Source organism: Microtus oregoni, unplaced genomic scaffold (assembly GCF_018167655.1).
Source record: "Microtus oregoni isolate MIOR12 unplaced genomic scaffold, Mior012 000098F_ref0000018, whole genome shotgun sequence".
NCBI lineage: Eukaryota > Metazoa > Chordata > Mammalia > Rodentia > Cricetidae > Microtus > Microtus oregoni.
In genome coordinates this window covers 2719803-2732150 of record NW_024544711.1, presented here as the reverse complement: position 1 = coordinate 2732150, position 12348 = coordinate 2719803, and the positions used below count along the sequence as shown (strand labels likewise).

The window sequence follows — 12348 nt, the reverse complement described above, 5'->3', positions numbered from 1 at the left end:
TTGGTGTATGCAGTGCAGCTGGTGGCCCATGTGTTCAGCATGTTCCTATATGCTGAAGGGAAGAAGCTCGAAGGCCATCACAAGACACATACCCCAGAGTAGCTGTGAATTATAATTGCTCCACACTGGAAACAATCTGTGGCACAGCAGTATAAACTATGGTACGTTTATACAGGGCAAACAACGGCCACCCAGAAATAATAAATCAAAGAACCATCACTGTGGCAACCCGGTGACTCTCAGAGACAAGTGAGCACTGTCAGCCAGATGTTGTTCAAGCATCACCACTGATGTTCATTCATCTGAGGAGCAAGAGCCACCAAGACTTCAGAACACTCAAGACAGACAGAAATGATCTGATCTTGAGCTGAGTCATGTTCTCATAAAAACATACAAATCCACCGAGTTGAACAGTCAAGTTTTCATATTCTACATTGTAAAGCAAACAGATAAATACATAGCTATAAGGAAAAAAATCTACCATTGTTGACTTAGATGCTGAAATCACAGGTGATTTTTAAAAATTATACTTCATGTGGCAGCCACTGTTAGTAAGCTGAGGAAATCACGTTTTCTTCATGCTTTCTGAGATATTTATGCTGCTTGCTCTTTTTAATGACCATTTTGCCTCTTAAGACTTGGCCTCTTCTGATGAGTCAATTTTCCTTCCTATTTCCAATCTTCCCCTTATTAACTATTATCCTGTGTCTGTCCACTGCTGTCTCTCTGCTTTGGCTTTTGTAGCTGTGACTTTTTGTGGTAACTAGGAAGATTTGGCTGGGTGAAAACACAGGGATAAATAAGATTTTGTGTGTGTGACATTCACACTTTCCCACCTTTGATCTTATTGAAGCCTGAAGTCAGGATACTTCTAGTCTAAGAATCCTTCCGGCAACTTGTATAATTATCTTTAAAGTTGAAAAGACACGAAGACATGATCTTAACCTAAAGGCCTCCATGTCTTTCAGCTGCCCTTTTAACAGGATATTTGTAAACAGATTGTTTTATATTCTAGGCCCTTCAACTTTTTTTTGGATCTACACCATAATTTTATGTGTAGGATTGTTGAGCTTTGAAAAAAAAAAAAGCTCTAGAATGATTGATTTTGCGCAGCCATCTATCTCCCTGACTTACAGCTTTCACTAAAATAGTCTACGTCACTGTAACTTGGGTATGCTAACTCACATCTGCCATTTATTCAGCCCATGAAAACTTCCGGAACATCAGCTGTAACTCCACTAGAGGTTCCCGCACTACTGAGACAGTGTGGACAAGACTCAGTTCCTGTTCTGACTACAGAGACAGCAGCAGCAGCAGCAGCAATCACAGATCAACCTCTAAGAGGGGACACGAAGAGCACAGCGTGCAAGAGTAGACAAGTCAGTTTCTAAGCAGAAGTGATGATCCTACTGAGAACTACTCCAACTTCACACATTAGTCAGAGGCAACAATCTGGGAAATACCAAAGAAAAAACGAAGTACATTTCAGAGCTGGACGGGGATCACTATGGCAAGAGCCTGTTGTACAGAATGAGGCTGAAGGTGAGCACCGCTGTGCTAAGGACACCACTGTGCTAAGGACACTGCTGTGCTAAGGACAGACTTAGGATGCTCTTTTATATGCCTCCCTTTTTATAATTACCCTTTACTGTTTTCAGAAAGAATCTTAGGGCCAGGCGTGGTGGTGCACGCCTTTAATCCCAGCACTCAGGAGGCAGAGGCAGGTGGATCTCTGTGAGTTCGAGGCCAACCTGATCTATAGAGTGAGTTCCAGGACATCTTTGGCTAAGAAGATGAGAAACCCTGTCTCGAAAAAAAAAAAAAAAAAAAAAAGAATCTTAGAACTTTATTCACCTCTATTGAGCATCAGGACCCGAGCCGGACAGCAGAGAAGAGTTCTAACACTAGCTTAGGCTTTAGCATCAGGACCAGAGCTGGCAGCAGAGAAGAGTTCTAACACTAGCTTAGGCTTTAGCAACTTCTCTATTAGTCTATTATTTCCAGGAAGGAAAATCTGCGAGATTTCTAATTGCAAAGGTCTCATTAAGTGGTCCAGCTACTCAGATTAGACAAACTCAAGTTAGAAGGTCCCGGAGCCACACCTCAGGGCTCTACAAAGTCCCTGAAGATGAGGTACAAGCAGAAGAGCCCTCAGTGGGAAAGTCAGGCCGCAACAGTGGATGGGCAGCTAGTTGAGGAAAGTGAACTCAGATGCAACTCCACTCAGAAGCAGTGTTTACTGAAGGACGCCTGCTCTCCTAACATTCCTTCCTTCCTGACATCTCCCTATGTTGCCCAGGCTGGTCGTAATTGAGTTCCTCCTGTCTCAGCCTCCCAAGTACTGGATTACAACTGTTTCTCACTGTGCCCGGGTCATATGTAAAATTATATCCCAAATAAATAAACGAACATTTTATCTATTGAACTGGCAGACCTACTTTTAGGGGGTTCATCTTACAGATAACATACTACAGCAGTATGCTAAAAATTTAAAATTTTATATATACACATTTTTATATATTCATAACAGCAACATAACACGTACACAGGGTACATAGTATTCTAAAAGTCCATCATTATGAGAAGGTAAAATAAACCCAAGTACTCCCAAACTATAGAATACCACTGAGAGCCTTCAAAACAATGAGACAGAATTACATGACCGATGTGATTAAATAACAGCAACAAAGCAAAGCAGAAATTTGCAATATAGCGCATTCACTTAGCTATTTGGATTTAAAAATAAAGTTTTAAGTCAGGCATTAAAATCCCAGCATTTGGAAGGCAGAGGTGAGCAGATCTCTGAGTTTGAGGCCAGCTAGCCTGGTCTACATAGTAGATTCTGACCAGCCAGCAATAAGCAATAAGATCTTCTCTTAACCAATCAATCAAAAGTAAATAAATAAAAAATTAGGTTCTGCCAGGCACACACCTTTAATCCCAGCACTCGGGATTAAATATGCCTAGCCCATATGGCATATTTAGCAATAAAGGTTCACAATGCCTACTGATTATCCCTGACTAAAAGTCACATGGATTTTAGGGAAAAAATTAACTTATGTCTTAATTTATTGAGAAGAAAAGGCTGTTTCTAGATACTTCCAAGTACAAGGAAAATAGAATTTGTTCCACTGACCATGCGGGAACACCTGGCTCCAAGGCAGCACCCATAACTGTAAGCACCTAGCAGGTTTCCAGGCCACCAGGCTGTTTCAGCCTTCATTGTGTTTGGTCCTCAGGCAAGAACCACAGGTTGTCTGAATGCGGGACTCCCTTTTGCTTTGAGCTTCCAGAAGGAGTCTCTGGGGGCGCAGCACAGCCCCTGGCCTGACAGTCTAAGAACAGCAGGCAAATCCACACCCGCTTCATACTAGGCCCTACTTGGAGCCTCACTCAGCCAAGCGGTTCAGCTCTGGTCAGCAGCCCAACAATGCAGTTAGCCAAAAGCCTATGGCTGGCTGCTCCTGCAAAAAACAGCCAGTCACAGGACAGCACCGGAACTCTGGGACTTCAAACAAGGCAACCCTCAAAGTGGAAACAGAGAAAATGAGGCCCAGCAAGAGAAAGGATCAAAAGAGGGGGCAGCAGTGAACAGAAGGGAAGGGAGGGGGAAGAAAGCTACTAACACAGAGAGGAGTTAGGGAAATGAACGGGGTTAGTGCATAGAAAGCAGGAGAGAGGAAGAACCCTGCCCCCTGCCAAGTTGAGAGGACACATTAGAAAGGGGCAGGGCCACCCCTCCCAAGGAGCCTGAGAAAGCTACTTCCCAGGTCAGGTCCCCCACCAGCACAGCCCCTGAAAGGCAGATTCCACAGCCTCCCAGAGCATTAGAGTAGGCTTTGTGGAAAAGTTGACGTCTTGATGGCTTAGTAAAAGGCTCCTACAGCTTAATGTGATGGCAATTTAACTGAGCTACTGATGAATACCCAAAGGGCCCTTTCTGCTCCACCATGAAAGCTCCTTTTCTAGCCCTCAGAGAGAGCCACAGCTCTGTCAACACGGCAGGTAACCCATGACAGATAATAGTAAATTTCAGTTCACACCTGCAGTGCATGGATACCGACCACATGGGGCTCCCAGAGATCACACCACCCCAACAGCACGGCCCAACCTCTTCTGGTCTAGGGTATGAGCGGCATGGGTAACAAAGACTAGAAGAAACAAATGCTACATGACAACGTTCCGTCACTGCTGACACCTACAAAGAGCACTCCACATGCAAAAAGATGAAGGACTCAAAGCAGCTGAGTCAAAGGAGTCAAATAGCCTAGAAACTAACAGGACTGCCCTCGCCACCGGGGAAAACCTGAGTTTCGCGGGGCACACCTGCACAGAAAGGACAACACCGCACTATGGCATCAGCCAAAGCCAGGCCTGAGCTTCCGGCCTGAGTTAACACAGAGCACACCGTCACCACCTCTTAGGCCTCCTTAAGGCAAACTGCATCAAAATGGCAGCGGTAAAAAAAAAAAAAAAAAACAAAGACAGAGGTTTCTATATTATACTTGTCTTTTCTGGGAGACAGTCTTGCCTGGAGCTTGCAATCCTTTTTAGCTCAGCTTCCTGAATGGTAGGTCTGTAGGTGTGTGTTACCATACGCAGTTACCTATTCTCAGCAACTAGGTTCTTCATTTTGTGGCTTTCTTAGTATCAGACTGTCATACAAGTTTTAGGACAAGGTTTAGGGAGACTTCTCTGAAAGCCCGCCTACATAAACCAGCTCTACCATCCACCTACTGCCACCTGGAAAACTCACCATGGGTGACTCATGTATGCACTATGATTTAGAGAACATATACAAACAACTCTATTTTAGCTTATAATATTCACCTTCTATTTATGGCAGCAGGTACAGTACTTTTCAACTTAAAGGCAATGATAGTTTCCCTTGTAAATAAGATTTCAAGTTAAAAAAATCTTTACATTTATTGTGTGTGTGTGTGTGTGTGTGCACTCCAGCACACATGTACAATATGGTACACATCTGGAAGTCAGAGGGTAACTTGTGGGCGTCAGTTTTTCTCCTTTTTTTCCCCACCAGGTGAGTTCTGGGATAAAAATTTGAAGTTTTAAGAAGATGAAATGAGAGCTGGTTACCGACAGCTGCACTAATTAAGCCAATTAAAGGGTATAAGAGTTGGAAGTAGGGCAGTGGTGGCACAAGCCTTTAATCCCAACACTCAAGAGGTAGAAGCAGGTGGATCTCTATGAGTTGGAGGCCAGCCTGGTCTACAAAGAGCAGTTAGGACAGCTAGGGTTACACAGAGAAACCCTGTCTCAAAACCCGCTGCCCCCATAAAGAGAGTGTAAGAGTTGGACTGGAGAGGTGGCTTGGTGGCTAAGAGCACTGGCTGCTCTTCCAAAGGGCCCAGGCTCGACTCCCAGCACCCACAAGGCAGCTCCTGTTCCAGGGGATTCAATGCCTTCCTCTGAACTTCACGGCATCATGCATGCATGTGGCACAAAAATATACATGCAGGCAAAACACCCATACATATACGAAATTTAAAAATGAGAAGTGTTTTAAAAAACAGCAAGGAAGGCATGGAGATAGGACAAAAATCACACATATGGAACATGAAGCGTGAGAAAGACTTGAGGTTTCTCTTCTTCACCTGAAAACTTTAGCCCCACCGGGGTTTTTTTTTTTTTTGTTTTTTGTTTGTTTGTTTTTCCTTTGGTTTTTTGAGATAGGGTTTCTCTGTAGTTTTGGAACCTGTCCTGGAACTAGCTCTTGTAGACCAGGTTGGCCTCGAACTCACAGAGATCTGCCTGCCTCTGCCTCCCGAGTGTGTGCCACCACAGCCTGGCGCCCCACCAGTTTTATAGCCACCATCAGACATTGAAGAGCACCAAGAATCTTAATTCAAGAGTCAGCAGAGGCAGAGGGCTGCAGCAACTGGGATCTACCACTAGCTTAACAGTGGCCTTTGCTGGAAAGACTGAGTAAGTCCACAGGCTACTGGGGACATCAGGAAAGTAGCAAGAACAAGGCTTAAAGGAGACACGAGACAGGCATGTTCCTATGTCTGCTGCTCACACGCCTCTCCAGCTGCTCCTACCTACAGTCCTGATGATGAAATAAACAGGGAAGAAGTCTAGGCCATTCCCAGGTCTCCCTCTCCCTGGATATTTCTGCAGCTCAACTGTTCACCATCCTGCCCTCCCTCTTGCCACTGGGCATGTCTAGGTAGTTTTCAATGTGATATATTTCTGGCAATGCTCTTGGGACTAGCTAAAAATTCTTAAGCATAAGTCATCAGGGAACTAGCGATAGGCATCTCTGAATAAAGCAAGCATTTACTCCCTAACGAGGGCATCAGGTAAAGCAAACCTTCCTCCCACCACGACTGCCAACGCTCCCTTAAACCATCTAGTTAAGAGTACAGAAAGCTGTCAATCTGCCAGCTACCCGCTGCTCAGAGGTCAGACTCAAACCATTTGTCTCCCTTGCTTTAGATGTGAGGACCCTGCCAGTTACACACATTTGTCCCTCTATTTATGGTGGAGTTACATTCAGACAAACCCATCATAAGCTGAAACTATCATAAATTTAAAAAATGTGGTTAATATAGTAAACACCATAGCTTAGCTCAGCCTATCTTCAATGTGCTTGCAACACTTAACACTAGCCAACAGCTGTACAAAATCATCCAGAAAACAAGTACATAATGAAGTACTGGGTGTCACGTGCCTCTAATCCCAGCTCCTGGGAAGCAGAAGCAGCAGGATCAGGTGTTCAAACCTTGCTTCGGCCATACAGCAATTTGAGGCCAGTCCGTGCTAGAGGAGACCCTGCCTTAAAAAAGGTGGAGAGAGAGAAAAGAAGAGAGGAAAGGTGGCATTGAAAAGAGAGAGGGCATTGAAAATCTGTAGTTAATTTATTGAACACTATACTGGGAAAAAAACGAGAATGGTTATATGGGTAAGACTTTGTACCGCTGAAAAGTAGAACCCTGGTAGATCAGGGTAGCACTTTTCCACACTTCCCTAAAACTTCCTGTGGCTACAGTTCTCAAGGTGGCATGAACCTTTCGCGGGTGAGGCTGGAGAGCTGGCTCTTAGTGCCCTGGCTTCTATCCTGCTGCTTTTCATTGCTGACTCCCATTTTAGAGCCAAGCCAATTAGCTGACTTGGACAAATGTGGGGAGCTCTGAGGTCTGGGACACAGCACTTGGCTTAGCTTGAGGAAACAGGAAGCCTCTTCTGTCTAAATTCCCTCAGGTAAAAAAGATTTACTCAGGCAACAAAGTGAGAGGTCTGAGGGCTGATGTCATAACTCCACAGAGTTCCTGAAACAATAGCAAACACCTGAATTTCTCTCTGGTCAGACTTGTGGCCGAACAAGATAGGGAAATTTCAAAGATAACTATTCTGATCTTTATCAATATAGTGAGCAGAATTCCCAATTTCTTCCTTGGAAGAGCTTTAAGGACTAACTCCTCACAGGCTGAGACAACTTCCAGTAACAATCTTACCATCAAAGGATTCTGGGTAAGAAGTTGCCCAGCCTCAGTTTGCTGCTACTGGCTTACTGCAAGTGCTTGAAAGAATCAACACCTGGTAATAGAGAAAGAGTATAAGATAATGAAAAGTGTGCTTATTTTTTGCACATGAAATACAAACAGGTGTTTAATCTCAGGCCTCCAGGTCTTGATCATTAGTAACTAAGTCCATAGAACTATAGGGCAGGGTGGGGTGGACAGCAAAAAGGCCTCTAAGTGTAAATGGGATGCTAGCAAAAGTGTTTGCAACTTTTACCTCTTCATTTTTAAACATTTTATTTTTATTTTATGTGTATGGGTGCTTTGCCTGCATGTATGTCTGTGCATCATGTGCCTGTCTGGTGCCCAGAGTCCAGAAGAGGGCATGAGACAGTTGTGAGCTGCTATGTGAGTGTTGGGAATTGAACCCAGGTCCTAAGGAAGAGCAACAGCGCTCTTAGCCACTGAGCCATCTCTCCAGTCCCCCGCTTAATCTCAGGCTTCCAGGCCTTGATCATTGACTGATTCCAGGCATGGGGTAAGGAGTAGGGACGTGGGAGGGGCAGAAGGTGTAGGGTGGGGTAGACAGCAAAAAGGCCTCTAAGTGTAAATGGAATGTTAGCAAAAATTTGTAACTTTTACCTCTTTTTAAAAAAATTCCTACATCTCAAATACACCATTCATTCAGGAATATTAAAAAAAAAAGTCTTGCTTTGGAGCAATCTGAATTTCATATAGCTTCTCATTAATTCTTGTATCTCCGTGAAGAGGGCACCGACCACAAGTAGGGAGTGGCAGAAGTGACAGAGATGAAAGCCTCAAAATATACCAGGCTAAGCCTCTCACCTCTGCCCAATTCTTTTGATTATTTGGCTCAAACTCAGTATGTAACCCTTGACGGCCTGGAGCTCGCAATGTCCCTTCTCTGCCTCTTAAATACTGGAATTACAACAGCAGCCAACTCTTCCCACTTTGAGGGTGAGATAGACCCCGTGTGGGTCGTGGTGATGCTTGGCAAGACTCCAACAGTGAGTCCTTGGCCCCGGTCCATGTAAGGAAAACCATGGGTCTCGAATGCTGGAAGGCCAGCCCTGGTGTTTATCACAGCTTGTCTTTAGGAAAACACACTAACATTTTTTTTTCCCCTGACAATGAACTCTTAAGTTCTCTACCAAGGAGAAAAACACGTGGGAGTGGCAAGGGTGAAAGAAAATGGAAAATTTCCAAAGAAATTCTCAGTCTATGTATCTGTCCTGACAACTCCCTGCGACCTTGTCTGGGAAAGGGGGATGGGAAAGCCTGTTTCTTTCCAGAGGAGGTGGAATTAGCTGGACATCTGAAATACGATCAGAAACTGGGAAAACTTTTAACAGGAAAAAAAAAACTGATGTGCTAAAGCATCTAATTTCTAGTCATTCTTTTTTGTTTGTTGAGACAGTTTCTCTGTATGGCCCTGGCTATGCTGAACTCGCTTTGTAGACCAGGCTGCCCGGGAACTCAGAGAGATCTGCCTGCCTCTGCCTCCCACTGCCCAGCAATTTCTAACCTTTCTTAAGAGATTCCTGCAGAGACTCTTGAGAACCCCTTCGGCCTAGCTGGGCAGTGTGGTGCTTGTCTTTAATCCCAGAACTTGGCAGGCAGAGGCAGGTGAATCTCTGTGAATTCTAGGCCAGTTTGATTTACAGAGCAAGTTCCAGGACAGCCAAGGCTACACAGATTTGGAAAACCATTAAAAAGCAAACCCAAAGAAAAACCCTCTGAGGCCTTTAGGCACGTTGCTGTTTTGTAGTTGTGTCTGTTTTAACATCACCTATCTTAGGGATTCTTTTATGGAGCCTGATTTCACAGCTGGCTGGAAGTTCATTTTCCTCATCTCAACCACTCTAGTTAGGCTCTCCAGAGTGCTGGACTAGTTTTTGTATTTACATGTAAATCAGCTGAGGCCACCTCCTAAGTTCTTACCAATTCCCTAAACTGCTTTTTACGATACAAGATCCCTGGAGGTCCAATTTTGTTTTCTGGAGTGAAACAAATACAATACAAATCGGTGGGAAAGTTTGATCGTTTCAGTTCTTTACAGAAAACAAAAGATTTGATGCTTTAGCAGCATCGATATATTTCAGAAACACAAAATATATATACATCACCAAATCATAAACTCAAAATACATTTTTCTGGTTTCTTGGGAAATCAAGAAAAAATAGTCCAATTAATATTTAAACAAAGCTGGGTGTTTATGGTGTGTGCCTGTAAACCCAGTACTTGGGAGGTAGAAACAGGATAAGAAGGCAGAAGCCAACCTGGACTACATGAGACTATCTCCTCAAAATCAGAACCAAAACCAGACACACAGGCACCATCCACATATAAAGTTAAGCAATCTCCCTCTGAGAAGACCAGAAACCGAGGGAAGTTGAGTAGGAAAAAATTGTGAGCTGTTTCACAATTTACACCTTCCTCAACATTCCATAAGCTTGGTTTGGTGCTAATTCCCTTTAGTGACTTCCCACATTGAAACGCCTGCCAATCAGTTCGGTTTGGATTTCACCCTAGGGATAGGGGTATTTTTTTGCAAGACGTGCTGAGGTCTCTGAAGGGCGATGTGCTGGGAACATTCCAGACTCTATGCAAAACGAAGAAAGCCTATCTCTCTCACGAGTCACTCTACCCAGTCAAATGGGATACAAGAAAATAAGACACGGTTGGGTACGACCCTTCTAGAATAAAATGTAAATGTGCTGAAGTGTTCCCGGCACTTAGGCTGCCTGAACCCTCACCAGAGTTCAGGTGTTGTCAACTATTCGGGAATCACACCAACCACTTCAGTGCCTCCCCATCACAGTGATCTCCCTTCCCTAACCCAGTTTTCATGGCCCCCCCACTGCAAACGGTGCCTCAGCTCGCTCAAGCTTTTTTCCCAACAAGTCCCAACTTAATGCTCCAAATTCTCCATCCCAGATAGGTCCCCTCTCTCCTTGCCCTCAGTCAGGACCCTCTCCGGTTTCATCTCAACAGGTGTACACCCGGATCCCGATCGGGCGCCCACAGCAGGCGGCCGGGGTTCCCTGCGCCCACACCTTCCGCTCCGCGTCTCCCTAGTCCTTTGCAGCTCACTCCCCCGCGACCGGTCCCCCCACTCCCAAACAAGCTCGACCCGAGCACGCGTCGCCCGCCGAGCCGCAGAAATCGCAGCCCAAGGCGAAGAAATCCAGCAGCTTCCCGCAGACGTCCCCGGAGACAGGGTGGGGCGAGCCCGCTCCGCTCCCAGCCCGCGGACTCACTCGGACCCCACAGACCACGGGAGACTCTCAGTTCGCCACAGACGACGGGCGGTGGCACCGTGGAGTCCCCTCCTCCTCAGGAGTCGCTCGCCCCAACCCACCACGCCGCGGGTCCCGCCAGCTCTGCCCGCGCAGCCGCCCGCGCCTCCCCGCCTTGGGCTGGCCGCCCCGCTCCAAACCCACCACCCTCACCTCTCTGCTCCACGCCGCGGCCGGGTGCTGACCCGGTCTTGTTGAAGAAGACAGGACCCGACTACGCCAACAGCACCGCACCTGCCGCGAGCCACTGAGCCGCAGCGGCGCGCCTGACGTCACCCGCGCCTCAAGCGCTGGAAGCCCCGAGTCACCTGATCTCCTTGGCAACGAGCGAGGGGGCGGGGCCAAGCGAGGGCGGTGTCATAGCGCGAGCCCCGCCCCCTCCCCCCGCAACGCGGTAGGGTACACAGCCTGGCGCTTGGCACCTTGGTCCCAGGCTGTCTATAGAGTTCCTCTCCAACTCGTTGCGGGCAGCCTGCCTCACGTCGCTGAGGCTGAAGCCTGAGAGAAACGGCAAGGGCTCTGGGGTCTGCTCGGTGCAGAGTTCGTCTGGTTGTGAGCTGCTGCCGCCTGGCCTCTTCTCCGCTGCTAGCTAGCTAGGTTCAGGAGCCTACTTTGAAGTTGTCGGGCTGAAGCGGATGACTAAACTTGCCATAAACCTTGCTGCAGTAGTGGGTGACCAGTGCTTGAGACTGTAACGAGACTAACTGCAAAACTAGGAATATTTATGTATCCGGCCAGGACCTCCGGATCCTCAGGGTCACCTATTCCCACAGGAAAAGAAACCGCTGCGATGCTCCGGGAGAACACCCTATAACAAGTTTCCTAGTACTACTTGAAAAAAAAGATGAGAAAAAGAAAAACAAACTTCGATTTTCATTTTGGAAACTGATTTTTCGGGGCTGGAGTATATTTCAGCACGAGCAAGGCCAGATTGCCTCCCAAAACTGGCAAAGGAAAGGGGGAAAGCGACCCAAATTCCTCATCTTGATTGCTACACTGGTATCCTTTTTTTTTTTTTTTTTTTTTTTTTTTTTTTGGTTTTTGGAGAGAGGGTTTCTCTGTGGTTTTGGAGCCTGTCCTGGAACTAGCTCTGTAGACCAGGCTAGTCTCGAACTCACAGAGATCCACCTGCCTCTGCCTCCTGAGTGCTGGGATTAAAGGCGTGTGCCACCACCGCCCGGCCTGCTACACTGGTTATCTTTACACCTCGGTCACTATCCAGTCTTTCCAAACAGACTATGAAAATGTAAACAAATGAAATGAAAATGAAGCACACCCCGGGGGCCTCGTTTTGAGAGCCTTTCACTTCTTGCTGACTTCCATTTCAGTTTTAGTCTCCCACTCCCTGAACCTCTACCAAGGCTTTCTGTATGTCCTCCCAGGCTTTCACACAATAGGATCTTTGACCAAGAAGTTAATTTACAACTAACCACCTGAGTACCCTTTGGGGCCAGGCTGCTTGAGATACAGCATCGGAAGATCAAGAATACATAGATAAATAACCTGACCATAGTTCATAGCTTTTAATGCCAACATTCAGGCTG

At 46.2% G+C, this 12348-nt stretch overlaps 1 long non-coding RNA gene across 1 annotated transcript in view; it reads right to left on the bottom strand.

The window, feature by feature from the left end:
* The window catches only part of LOC121443015, a 55543-nt gene extending 44441 nt beyond the window's left edge, over window positions 1-11102 (bottom strand). The window contains exon 1 of the long non-coding RNA XR_005973619.1: window positions 10958-11102. This is a non-coding gene — a long non-coding RNA (uncharacterized LOC121443015). The remainder of the gene's footprint in view (window positions 1-10957) is intronic.
* Window positions 11103-12348: the final 1246 nt, after the last annotated feature.